The sequence below is a fragment of the Cibotium barometz genome, chromosome 10 (assembly GCF_041138505.1).
Source record: "Cibotium barometz isolate CiBa-2024 chromosome 10, ASM4113850v1, whole genome shotgun sequence".
Classification (NCBI taxonomy): Eukaryota; Viridiplantae; Streptophyta; class Polypodiopsida; order Cyatheales; family Cibotiaceae; genus Cibotium; species Cibotium barometz.
Window position 1 is genome coordinate 13840359 of NC_141055.1, and position 9580 is coordinate 13849938.

The window sequence follows — 9580 nt, forward strand, 5'->3', positions numbered from 1 at the left end:
GTGTGGCGTAACTATCTATCCTATTTTTTATCATTATTATTTTTTTAAATGATTTATTTTTTTAAAATGATTTTATGATTTTATGATTTTTACTCTTTTTTTAAAAAAACACAAAAATTATGAATCACACTAAAAAAAATACTAATTATGCACAAAGTTACAAAAAATTAAAAAATACAAGAAAATACTAATTATGCAAAAAATTTAAATGAAGAATTACAAAATATGCAAAAAAATAGACTCCTAAAAAAACACTTAATTTATAGAATTTTTTTCTTTTTATTTTTTGTTTTTTGTTTTTTTAAATTTTCTTTAGTTTTCTTTTGTTTTTTCTTCTTTTGTTTTGTTTTGTTTTTGTTTTTTTGTTTTGTTTTGTTTTTTTAACTAATAAATTTCGTGCCTAATTACCAAAAATATAAATCTACTAATTATGCACTCAATTATAAAAAATAAAAATAAAAAATGCACGCTACTTTACTTATGCAAAAATTTAAATAAGGAACAATGGATTCAAAAAATAAAAATTATTTTTTTTCTTTTTTCTTTTTTTAATTTAATTGTTTTTTCTCTTGTTTTTTTCTCTTTTTTCTCTTTTTCTTTTTTTTTAAATTTGTTTTTTCTAAATTTAATTGTTTTTTCTTTCTTTTTTTAAATCTCTTTTTTTTTAATAATTTTTTTTTGTTTTTTATTTAAAAATACAAAAAAAAACATGAAAAATTAATAAAAATAAAAAAAATAAAAAAATGAAAAATTCCACCTACCTTATCCGCCGACTCCCGGATTCGTTGCCGCACCCACTTCCGGATTCTTCAATGCCTCCCCGTGCTTCTGGTCGCCTGCTACAGCTGTTTACAGCCTGTGCCTTCACACCTTTGCTTGCCCGCTTCCACTTCCTTCGCGAGTTGCCTTCTACTTCGCTGCCTCCGCTTGACGCCTTCCACCACCTCCAGCAGCCTTCGTATTAGCCTCTTCTGTTGCGCCTCCTCAGCTCCACTTCCTTCGCGAGCTGCCTTCTACTTCGCTGCCAGCTGCCTTGCTCAACTTCAACTGGCACGTTAGCTGCAGCGGGCTTCCCACTGCGCTCGATGCAGATGCCTTCCACTCCAACTGCCGCGCCTTACACTGCACTGCCGCGTTAGTTGCAAACGACGCCCCCTAACTGCAGTGCTTGATGCAGGTTCTTTCACGTCGACGTATAAAAGAATATATATATATATATATTCTTTTATTTTAAAACCGCCTCTGCTCTCCTTTCAGCCGGCTGCGCCTCAGTCCGCCTACGCTTCAGTCCGCCTACACCAACGTAAAAAAACGATTATATATATATATATGTATAATTGTTTTTTTTAAAGCCGTCTGCTGCGCGCTTTTTTTCAGCGGCCTTTCCACGATGCAGCGTTTGATGCAGCCCTCACATCACTGCAAGTATATATATATATATATATATATATATATATATAGATTTATAATTTTTTTCTTAAAGGCCGCCTTCTTTTTTCAGCTGGCCGCCTCCCTGCACATATATATATACATATATATATATAGATATATATATATATGTATATCTATTTGTCTTTGCTTCTAATGATGGAGATGTCTCCCAACAAAACAACAAAACCATAAAGGAAAAGCCGCCGTCAACACTTCCAACCTACCTCTCTTCCTTTCACCCTTCTCTTTCCCTCTCTCCTCTCATCCTTAAGCGGACTTCATGCTTGGGAGTCTATGGGGCTTGCATAAGCTATGGAAGAGCTTAGCAACGCACCTCTTTTCTTTTTATTTATTTATACTAATTACATGTTAACGAAGAGCATGAAAGCTTTAAATGGCAAAAAAAACAATGAATGTAAGCATACTGACGGTACTTGAAAAGCAATAAAACATAAAAAACAATGCGAGAGAAACCTCATCCTTCAATGGTTTTTTTTTCTTATCCTAACCATATCCACTCACACCGAGATCACACAACCGAACTTAACCTAATCACTCAATGGTTTTGCAACCAAAAGAGGAAATAGTGGTGGTTTCCACACACTCTCAACCGGATTTGAGTCTTCTCCCCGGCAGTACGGAAAAACTCTCTCACTTGTAGCAAGAGTAGTATGATCCACACTTAGCTCAATCCAATGGGATTTGCATCCCTTTCGGAGCTAGGGATTCAACCCGTACCGGTGCACAAAAGCTTATCCATTTGATGGAGAGAATGCTAAGAAAACTACTACTAATGACATAGACTCAACACACACTCAAGCTCAATCTTGCTATTGCTCACTTAACTCCACATTCCACTCATCCATACATCCAAACAAGAAGAAAGCTTAGCTATTGCTTACACAAGATCAAAGCATTCTTCATTCTCAAATACTCATTTCCCTAGCATGCACACAATCCTTGAAGCTATCAATAAGAAACATGCACACTAGAGAATTGACATGAGAAGAGAGACAAATATCAACTCATTGCATTGAATTAACAAAAGAATAGAACTTACAACAATGTAGATGGGGAGAGAGAAGAGCTTGCACCTCTATGGAAGAAGAGGGAGAGCTAGTCTCAAGAGAGCTCAAACATGAGTTTTCCCAATGTGTCCATAAGCTCTCAAATGAGCCACTTTTTATACAAAAACTCTAAAACTCCCAAAAGTTCCCATGTGGGATTATTGTCAAACCCACTCCCACACTCATCCACAACTTGGAACTCTTTTCAAGAGCCCTAAGTGTCTTTTTTGTTGCATCCTTGTATTGATCTTCATTCGTCATGCAACAGACGACCTTACAGAGGGTCCAGGATGACGTTGTCATGATGCTGCAGGGCATCTCCACACGCCTAGACGTGTTGTCCACTATTTCGACATCTTCTTCTCTTCCTCGTGATAGACGCCCGCCTGCGACACGCGTCAGCGCAGCCTCACCCCCGTGGTCCCGGGAGGACAGGCCGCAGTGCCTGCGAGGTCGCCCGTAGAGGCAGCCTCAGCGTTACTTAAAGATTTTAAGTTGCCTAGTTTTGGCGACGAGGAACGAGAGCGTAACAAGGATTCTGTTAATATGTTCTTAGCAAAATGGTCGGACATTCATGAGCTACGTAAGCAGCCTAGTCATGTGCAGCCCGTAGAGGCTAGTTTCTTATTGTCTAGCAAGGCATACAAGTGGTGGATGAGTCTTACCACTCGCCCTACCACTTGGGCAGCTTTCGAAACAATGTTTCGAAAGGAGTTTTTGCTAGGCAATGAAGAAGAGAGAAGTTGGGATGCGTGGGATAAGTGTTCGATAGAACACAAGACCCTCACCCAGTACATCTCTGATTACAGAGAGCTCATACTCAAGTTGAAGGGAATCGATGCATTCCAAACATTGAGGGGCTTCAAACGAGGCCTAACAAATGATTATCTTGAGTATGTAGAGCCCTTGCAGCCTAAGGACCTCTCTCAGGCCATCAAGTATGCGCAAATCTATGATGACATCAAGCGCCGTGGTGCACGAGATGGGGCAGGGAGATCAGTGGATAAAGAAAAAAAGGGGTCGGGGTTTAAAAGAAAGGGTTTCCGTAGTGAAAAAAACAGGGAAGAGGACGGAGGGGAGTCAGGGGGTCGTTGATGTAAAAAACCAAGATCCTTCAAGAAAAAACGAAGTTCTAAAACCCACAAAAAGGAGCAGCACTTGCAAGCACAAAAGGAAAATTGTTGCTTCAACTGCAATGAAGTGGGGCGCAACAAGGCTGATTGCCCAAAGTTAAAAGCAAGCACTAGTGGCAAGGCGCCTAAGAGAGATGGTAAATCCTCTAGGCAGTTGCACACGGTGCAGACGCTACCTATCAGTGCCGGAGAGTTCAGAGAGGTTACGGTGAGTCATTATGACGAGCGTCACGCTTGTTCAGTTACACCAGCTATGTAACAGCCTAGTGTTGGTCCGCATGACATGGTGCACATGTATGGCACCATAGGTGGCCGTAGAGTCACTGTCTTTATAGACGATGGGGCTAGCCATAACTTTTTGAACTATTCATTGGTCAAGAAGTTGAAATTAAAAGAGATCGCAAGTGATCATGAGTATATCGTTGGTTTGGCCAATGGTTATGATAAAAAGGTATGGAATACCGTGGTCTTAGGAGTCCCTTTGATCATGCAGGACTATGAGGCTGTGCTTGACTTCCAGGTCATGGATTTGGCTAGAGCAGATGTTTACTTAGGCAGGGAGTGGCTGTATAGCCTCAGTCCTAGCCTAGTTCGGAGTTATTTACACACCACATTACAGTTTGAGTCTGGGGGTAATATCATCACCCTACAGGGAGACCGTAGTGTCCCCTTTTCACCACTTATATCATCGCTCGAGTTATGCCACCACAAGTATACGCTTGTTACCCTCTTGTAAATTCTGTTTTCGTAGCTGAAACTGAAAGTAATGTTTGCATAGACAAACATTACATAGACAAACATGGAAAACAAAGCCTTGGAAGAGACCCACTGTTTTCTGAAAACAGTGTTTTCTGAAAATAGTGTTTGCATAGACAAACATGGAAAACAAAGCCTTGGAAGAGACCCACTGTTTTTTGAAAACCCTGTTTGGCATGCATGTGATGATGAAACAACAAAGTCCAAGGCAAAAGAGACTCTAAAAACAAAGTACGTAGATGCTTTGAAAAGTTTATTGTAGGAATTTCAAGATGTCTTTCCTACACAGCTTCCAGATGATTTACCACCATCAACGGAAGTAGACCATGGCATCGAAGTTATGCCTCTGTCCAAACCAATAAGCAAGCCTGCTTATAGGTTGAGCAACTCCGAGGCACAGGAGGTGGAAAAGCAGTTGACCGAATACTTAGAGAAAGGGCTTATTCGCCCTAGTTCGAGTCCTTGGGCATCACCGATTCTTCTGGTAAAGAAGAAAGACGGTTCTATGCGCATGTGCATAGATTATCGGGCTCTTAATCAAGTCACGATTAAGAATAAGTACCCTATGCCATGTATGGACGAGTTGTTTGATCAACTCTATGGGTCAAAATATTTCTCTAAGATAGACCTGAGATCTGGGTATCATCAGGTTAGAATTAAGGTCGAGGATGTTGCGAAGACAGCACTCAAAACACGATTCGGTCACTTTGAGTTTTTGGTTATGCCGTTTGGGCTAACCAATGCTCCAGCGACTTTTATGACGCTGATGGACAGTGTTTTATGTCCATACTTAGGAAAATTCGTAGTAGTTTTCCTAGATGATATTCTTGTGTACAGCAAAACGCGTAAAGAACACTTGGCACATTTACGATTAGTGTTCCAGTTATTGCGACAACACAAGCTATTTGCGAAGGAGAGCAAATGTGAATTTTTTGAAAGAGAAATTCACTATTTGGACCACATTATATCCGCCCATGGTACGTGGATGGAACTTGAGAAAGTGGAAATATTCTCAAGTGGCTAACCTCGAAAAATCTCGAAGAACTGCAAATTTTTCTTGGCATGTCGGGGTTTTACCGACAGTATGTAAAGGACTACGCGAAGATCGCAGTCCCGTTAACAGATCAATTGCGCACAAAAACAAAGAATATATGTTGGGAGGGAGACCAACAAAAGAAGCTTCGAAAAACTTAAGGTAGCCATAACAGCTGCACCTGTTTTGACTATAGTTGACCCTACTGAGCCGTTTGTCTTGGAGATAGATGTTAGTGGTGAGGCCATTGGAGCCATGCTTTTGCAAAGGGGACGTCCTGTTGCATTTGAGAGCAAAAATTAAGTAGGGCTCAGCGTAACTACTTGGCTTACAAGCGGGAGTTACTGGCCATCGTACATGCACTTAAAAAGTGGAGACACTATTTATATAGTGCCACTTTTGAAGTACATACGGATCACGAAAGCCTGACATGGCTTTCGAGTCAAAACAAGTTGAAAGGTCGGAAAGCTCGGTAGGCGGAGCTCCTATAGGAGTTTGACATTCAGATTCGCTACCAAAAGGGTAAATATAATGTTGTGGCAAATGCGCTTAGCCGCATGCCACAAATTAATGAGTTAAGCTTTACGGTTTTCAAGAATGAGTTCTTGGAATCACTCTGTGGCTTGTGTGAGCATGATCCTATCTTTACAGAGGTCTGGCGCGCTGTACGCATACGCACTTTGTCACAGCCACGCCCACCTTCCTCGTCAGCACGTAATGCTAGTCCGAAGAGACTGGCCGTAGGTGCGGCGGCGGGTAGCGAGGCGAGAGTTAGTCCGGAGAGGCTAGCCGAGTCTTCGGGGTATAGTTTTGAGCCGGAGAGCTCAAACGTAGGCCCTTCATCACCTTTGTTTTCGGACACGGTTTCAAAGGATGAAGCTAAACTTCGTCAGGGGAAGAAGTATGCTAACTACTCCATTGACGACGGGTACTTACTCTACAAGGGTAGGGTGTGTGTACCAACAACTATTGGTGACTTTCGAGCATGCATTCTTAGAGAAAGTCACGATAGTCCAAGTGCTGGTCATCCCAAGATACAAAAGACTTATGCACTAGTCAAACGACAATTTTATTGGCCTATTTTGTTCAAGGACGTCCAGACTTATGTGCTGCAATGCAATAAGTGTCAGGTCAATAAGCATGAAAGGCTAAAGGTTGGGGGCTTGCTCCATCCTTTAAGCATTCCTCAAGGGAAATGGGAAAGCATTTCCATGGATTTCATCACCGGTTTACCCATGACAAGTCGAGGGAATGACTTGGTCTAGGTGGTGGTGGATAGGTTAACCAAGATGGCAAAATTTATTGCCACCAAGAAAACGATAAAAACGCTAGAGTTGGCAAAACTCTTTATTGAACATCTCTACAAGCTATACGGCCTGCCCGCCCGCAGATATAGTGTCGGATAGAGATAGAAAGTTCAACAGTCATTTTTGGAGGGAAGTCTTCAAAAAGTTGGATACTACTCTGAGTATGAGTACGGCAGATCATCCAGAGTCTGATGGTCAAACTGAAAGAGTTAACCAAATTCTAGAGGATATGTTGCGTTCTTATGTTAGTAAGAAGCAATCTAATTGGAAAGAGTACTTGCCCTTATTGGAGTTTGCCTATAAGAGCTCCAAGAACTCAGCGAACTGGATTTACACCATTCATGTTAATGTATGGATTCCAGCCGAGATCTCCAATGGCTGTAGGCCTAGAAAAGGAGAAGATTCAATCTGTCAAGGATTTCCTTGAAGATATGAATGATATGCTCAGAGTTGCACGTGAGAGCATTCGTAGCGCTCAGGATCGCGCTATAACTTATGCGGATAAAGGACATAGAAAGGTGACCTTTGCAGAAGGTGACTTTGTATTCCTCAAGGTTCCTACGCAGTCAAAAAACAATGAAAACGGGAAAGTGTAATAAACTTTCTCTGAGATATTGTGGTCATTTTAAAATCCTTAAGAAGATTGGAGACGTAGCATATAAACTTGAGTTACCGGAGAGTTCTCAAGTCCATCCTGTCTTCCATGTCAGTAAACTGAAGAAATCAGTTCACGGGTTAGAGAACGCAGTTTCTCCAGAGATTTTGGTGGACTTGATAGAGCCACCAAAGATACCACATGAACTTGAAAAGATTCTACAGTATCGTGATAGACAAACCCGACATAAAGTGTACCAAGAGGTACTTGTTAAATGGACAAATAGGGATGAGGAGATAGCTACCTGGGAACGCCGTAGTGCAATTTCCAAAAGGTTTCCCCATTTGTTTTCGAGGACGAAAACTCTTCTTAAGGGGGGGGGGGGTAATGTCACGTAGGCTGTAACGCCTGTGACCGACGGCAGACCGGATGGCCATGTCCGGGGTTCAGTGGGAGAGGACGCCCATGCGGAGTCATGGGCGGCCAGCCTAGTGTGGACGGTAGGCTACACACTATATAGCCTGGGGGATGAGGGGAAATCCTCATTCTTCCTCTATGGTGGGTGGTGAGCCAGAGGCCGCCCCCTCCTGTGGTAATGCCCGTATAGCGGCGTTACAGGTATCTAACACTATTTGTTAGCACAAATTTGGCAACCATCAATTTTACTTATCTCTTTCTTCTTTTTATGCCAAATCAGTAGTTGCCCGTTTTTTCTTTTCTTTTTCTTCATTGTGCTGAGCACTGGGCTGCTCTTCGCTTTTCTTGCATAAGATTTTTCAAAGCTTTAAAGAAAGCTTACTAATATATATATGTATATATATATATATATATATCATTAATCTAGCTATGCCTAAACATATTGAAAATAAAATTTCACCTCATATGCTTTTAAAATAAATAAATAAATAAAAATAAAAGGACAAATTAAGAAATTTTATGAACCTTTCAAGAATATACAAGAAGAATATCTTATACTTGAGTCTGTCATTGACCATGAGACGAATACTACATGCAACACTTATGTCAAATATCTTCCTATTGAAAATGCCAAATGGATGCCAGAAATGTTTTTTAAATCTTACCAAAATCTCATCCAATCATACCATCCATGCAATTGAGGTCAATTGCAACCCGAGCAAGAGGGAATGGAATATCTATGGGGATGCCCATTATTTTATTTCGAGATATTTTTTTGGATGCACCTTTTATTTATATCATCTACCAAGATTTATGTGCTTAATCAAGCTGTGTGCATTCGTATGATGTCTATCAGGCTTAATGTGTTTAATCAAATGTGTGCACTGGTATGATATAGTGAGGATTAATGTTTTTAATTAGATATGTGCATTGACTGATATTATTTTAGATGAATGCAATGAGAGTGAGTGCTGGATTATGTGTTAATCGAAGGGTTGAACATGTGTTGGACCATCATGGGATATTGTGGAAGACATATGAACACCTCTTATAGTTTCATATTTAGGCATCGATATTTTATTAAAGACTAAAGCCCATACCTTTGTATATAGCAATTAGTATTTTATACTTTTGGTCAAACCAAGACTTTATATAAATTCATGCTTGCTATATTTTGTAGAGCTTGCATGCTCGTAAATTCAAAAGCACTTGTGCCTTATTTTTGGAATAATATTTTTGGAAAAAAAGTTTTTTCTAATACATATAAATAAATGTGTGGTAGAAGTGTCACACTCATCCCATGGGAGATTCAACCCAATCTTGTGTCGATAATGACTTCTACTCTATTGTCTATCTTTCTCTTGTTTATTTAAATTGGTTTAATAAAGTTTATGCTTTTTAATTTGTGCAAATATATGTTATGCTCTAATTTATATACTCTATTGTCTATCTTTCTCTTGTTTATTTAAATTGGTTTAATAAAGTTTATGCTTTTTAATTTGTGCAAATATATGTTATGCTCTAATTTATATCTTGAGAAATTATAATTCCTTCTCGAAAGGTCTTAAAGGTCCAGACTAAACTCTAGATTTTTCCATACTCGAAGTGTAAGAAAGGTTGTAAGTGCTCCCACCAACACTACAATAGAATGAGAGTTTAGCAGCGCTTTTATAACTAGAAGGGTGCGGAGATGTCAGGCCTATATCGTGGCTAAACACGATGCTATTTTCGTTGCAACAGGTTCGTTGCTCAGTAGCAAAACTAGCAGCGCTTTTTCGCTGCTCATCCTCACAGGTGGTGCTGCTAGCTTCGCTGAACAGCGAACGTACTGTATAATAAAA